We start from the raw sequence: 5000 nt of genomic DNA on the forward strand, positions 1-5000 counted from the left end.
TTTCTTTCCCTTTTGAAGTTCACACACACACACACACACACACACACACACACACACACACACACACACACACACACACACACACACACACACACACACACACACACACACACACACACACACACAAGCATGGCGTCACTGTAACCTTTTAATACATCACGTGCTGGCTACGTCACACCCACACTATCAACACCGTCACAGGACACGGACACATATTATTAGTGGTGGTGAGGGTGAAGCTGGTGGATGGTGAGAGCGGTGTTGGCAACGGTGGTGGTGGTGGTGTTAAATTCTCTCGCATAACACAACACAGATAAGAAGATACACACTTCTAACTTTTGTGAGACGCTACTGCATAGAAACTTAACTCCTTCAGTACCATGACGCTTTTCCACATTCATTCCGCTTACTATTTCGTGATTTTATACAGCTTCACAAACTCATGTCGGGTATTAGAATAGTGAAGAGTCTGGCCGTCAATGTTCTAACTTCCATAGACACTTCCTGATGTTAATAAAATGGTCTAATCGTACACAAATCTCAAGGCCGAAAATGTGTCCTAGTATTGATGGGGTTAAGATTCCCCCCAGTAAACTAAGGATCTTATAACATTGCGTTGAAGAGCGCTAACGTGAGCCATAAACTAGTGAATGCAAAGGTGAGAAGGGAGTGATCACAGGCCTCGATCAAAGAGAAAGGCAAGGAAAGAGACTGGAATGTTTTGCAGCGTAGGTGTTGAGAGAGAGAGAGAGAGAGAGAGAGAGAGAGAGAGAGAGAGAGAGAGAGAGAGAGAGAGAGAGAGAGAATACATACAAAGACGCCAAGTATCCAAGTAACAACAAATATCAAACAAAGAGACACAGTTGATAGATAACACTGAACTTCATGAGGACACGTTTACCAAAAAATCAAGAATATTACAACAAAATAATGCATAAACAAGTAAAAGTAATCTTCCTCGTAACCTAAGAAATAAAAAAAAAAAAAATGAGTGTGAGAGATTACACGAAAGAAAGAATCAGATCAGGGGTAGTTCCCAAAATGAAACTGTCCTGAATCTTTGCAAATCCTAGAGAGAGTTCATTTGTTGCCTTCCTCAGCCTTACAGCGCATTGACATCATCTCGCTTAGTACACAATGTTTCTACCCTTAACCCCTTCACTACCATGACATGTTTCTATATTTATTCTGGTTACTATTTGGTGGTTTTATATGGCTTCAGAATCTTATAGGGGGAATTAAAATAGTGAAGACTGTAGCCATTAATTTTATGACCTCTATAGATTTTTCCTAATGTCAATAAAATGGTCTAATCGTAAACAAATCTCAAGATAAAAATGTGTCCTAGTACTGAAGGGGTTAACGATAGTGTTGTCGGAATATACTAGATATTGATGTAACTGCAAGAAATGATCAACCATTAATTTCTAGCCATTTTAATAAAAGAAGTTATCCTTAATAATTCATAATATCAGGTTGAATTGAGACTATGGTACAACTGATGTCATGATACTGAGCGCGTTGAAAGGAAACAAACTCTCATACATAATAATACAAGTGTAATATATGAGACTTACCTACCTTCCTCTACACCTTCACTGGTCCTCCTTCGCTTGTGCTCCTTATTGTTTGCTTAATCTCTATAAATTCCTTATTGTTATGGTTTAATATTTACAAGCTCACTAATGATCCAAAATTATTCCAGATATGCCTCATAACTCCCTCATGCCATTCCAGCACACACCCAGACTCATTCCCATCTACTACACACACACACACACACACACACACACACACACACACACACACACACATACCATCTCAGATTAACACTCACTTCATCATTGTGAGTCTTAACTACTTGAATACCATAAAGCTTTTCCATATTCATTCAGCTTACTATTTGATGATTCTATACAACTTCAGAACTTATATGGGGGATTAAAATTGTGAAGACTATGGCCATTAATTTCCTGACCTCCACAGATCTTCCTAATATCAATAAAACTATCTACTTGTACAGAAATCTCGAGGTAAAAATGTGTCTCAGTATTGAAGGGGTTAGTCAACTCATACCGTCTCTCTCTCTCTCTCTCTCTCTCTCTCTCTAGACACTCCAACCAACACCATCACACACACACACACACACACACACACACACACACACACACACCACTCTCCTTGCTACCACCACCACAACATCAACATACACTAAAACACAAGGTAAAGATTCACATACCAGAGGCCGCATCATCATCATCACCATCCCTTCAAGCACCAACAGATCGACTCACGGGGCGGCGGCGGCGTTGGGAGGAGGGGAGGAGCGCCACCCACGCACCAACACACCTGGAGGAGGGAGAGAGGAGGGGAGTGAGTCTTAGCATTAGGAAGACACAGAGTACTGGGTGCAGACAGGGAGAGAAAAAAGGGGTACAGACGGTGTGAAGTGTCGGGATGGGGACGGAGTGAAGGGGGGGAACTTGATCAAAAATAGAATATCCATAGATAACTCGTCAGTTTTGCACACCCTCTCCCTCTCTCTCTCTCTCTCTCTCTCTCCCTCGCACTCCTCCACGACACAAATAGGCGATAGCAAAAATAGCACGGCAGATGACCTTCGTAAAACCGTGCACCGTCAGGGACTTACTTCCCTTCCCTTCCCTTGCCTTGCCTTGCCTTGCCTTGCCTTCACCCCCTCCCTCCTACCTCAACCCTCTCCCTGTCCCTCAAAAATACACCGTACACACACACACACACACACATCTCTCTCTCTCTCTCTCTCTCTCTCTCTCTCTCTCTCTCTCTCTCGTGTGTGTGTGTGTGTGTGTGTGTGTGTTTATTGTATTTCTGAGCGAGAAAGAGACAATGGCAAGAACATTTAAAGGGAAGGAGAGAAAAGAAAAAGAGAGGAAGGGAACAAAAGACAGAGAAAGAGAAGGGAAAGTAAGGGAAAGAAGGAAGGAAAATGTAAACAAATGGAAATTAAGAGAAAGAAAAGGAGAAGAGAGAGAGAGAGAGAGAGAGAGAGAGAGAGAGAGAGAGAGAGAGAGAGAGAGAGAGAGAGAGAGAGAGAGAGAGAGGAGCACGTAAATATGATGAGGAAATAAGGAAAAGGAAGAAAAGGGAAGGGAAGAGAAGAGAAGAGGAGAGAAGAGAAGAGGAAAAGGGAAGGAAGAGAGAGAGAGAGAGAGAGAAGAGAAGAAGAGAGAGAGAGAGAGAGAGAGAGAGAGAGAGAGAGAGAGAGAGAGAGAGAGAGAGAGAGAGAGAGAGAGAGAGAGAGAGAGAGAGAGAGAGAGAGAGAGAGAGAGAGAGAGATATGTCTGCCTTTCCTTTCCCTAATCTTGTTTGTAGGATCGCGGAGGCAGTGAGGAAACTTCTTTAAAACAAACTGCTAACGCCCCTTAATGCCCGCACAAACACACACACACACACACACACACACACACACACACACACACACACACACAGACCAAGCATCCTCCCAGAATAAAGAAAAGAATAGAAAAAAATAGACGATAATACAAAAATACACATACGAAAAAAGGAAATGCAGTCAAAATAAAAGATAAGGAAAAACCAGCAAGAAAAGATAGAGAGATAAACGTCCTGGTGTGATGATGGCACCAATAAAAGCACTGATAATGGTGATGCGGTAACGAGGCATTGCGAGGCGTGACGTGACGTGATGTGAGGTGAGGTGATGCGGCAGCTGCGGTGTCCGACTTGCGTGTAGGTGGGTGCAGGTAACGGAGCGTGGTGATGGCAGTGGTGATGATGATAATACTACGTGTAATGGTGATGCTAGGGAGGGATCTTACGTTAAGCAGAGTAATAAAAACACGATACCTCTAAAACTGTGTTATTAATTGCGTGGTAAACGGTGAAATGGTAGAAGAGGTGGTGGTGGTAGTAGTAGTGATGGAGTCGATGATGGTTGATGGTGGTGGTGGTGGTGATGATACTACGACTAATGGTGGTGTACATGAATACTACGCCAAAAATAGTGCAATAACAGCTTGATGATTCTAAAGCCGTGTTGAAAATTACATGATGATGAAAATTAATGGTGATAGTAGTGGTAGTGGTAGTGGTGGTGGTGGTGGTGGTGGTGGTGGTGGTGGTGGTGGTGGTGGTGTTACTCATGGTGATGTTCAGGAATATCGAGGTAAAGGCAATGTAGTAACACCGTGATAATTGCAAGACGTAATGGCAGAAGTCCCGTATTAACTCCTTCAATACTGGGACACATTTTTACCTTGGGACTTGTGAACGATTAGACCATTTTATTGGCATTAAGAAGGGTCTATGGAGGTCAGAAGATTAATGGTCGCAGTCTCCATTACTTTAATCCCTCACACAAGTTTCTGAAGCTGTGGAAAATCACCAAATAGTAAGCAGAATGAATATGGAAACGCGTCATTGTACAGAAGGGGTTCATAACGATAAAAAAAAAAAAATAATGGTGATGATATGGTGCAAGTGGTGATGTATGGTGATGACAATGCTGCAACTACATGATGGAAAAAAAAGTGTAGATACCTAAATAACAGTAATACGTAATATGAGCCGTACAATCACGTTACGATAAAACCACTTGCAGCTTTCCTACCTCCCTCCTTACGATCTTACAACGAAAAACGATAATGACGTTAACGACAGCAGTAGTAGTGATGGTGATAATGATGATGCAATACCGCTCACAACACCAACAACACCATACAGACAAAAGTGACCATGAAAAGTGATAGTGACGATGACCAAGGAGACAGTGATGAAAATAGAGGAAGAAAAATGGGAAAAAATTAATAGGTTGGACATTATATACAACTACTAGTAGGTAACCCCCATCACCAGGGAAGAATGCAGCGCTACTCCTACCCTCCCCCCCTCTCTCTCCCTCCCCCCGGCAGCTAATAAAAGGGCAGGGGACTGGGAGGGAGGGGGGAATAATATGCAGTAGTAGTAGTAGTAGCAGTAGTAGTAGTGGTAGAAGTGGT

General features: G+C 42.6%; 1 long non-coding RNA gene across 1 annotated transcript in view; it reads right to left on the reverse strand.

Moving 5' to 3' along the window:
• LOC123520486 overlaps positions 1–5000 on the reverse strand; it is a 58362-nt gene that overhangs the window by 32918 nt on the left and 20444 nt on the right. Inside the window, exon 2 of the long non-coding RNA XR_006679266.1 lies at positions 2240–2349. This is a non-coding gene — a long non-coding RNA (uncharacterized LOC123520486). The remainder of the gene's footprint in view (positions 1–2239; positions 2350–5000) is intronic.

This window comes from Portunus trituberculatus, chromosome 47 (genome assembly GCF_017591435.1).
Source record: "Portunus trituberculatus isolate SZX2019 chromosome 47, ASM1759143v1, whole genome shotgun sequence".
Taxonomy (NCBI): Eukaryota; Metazoa; Arthropoda; class Malacostraca; order Decapoda; family Portunidae; genus Portunus; species Portunus trituberculatus.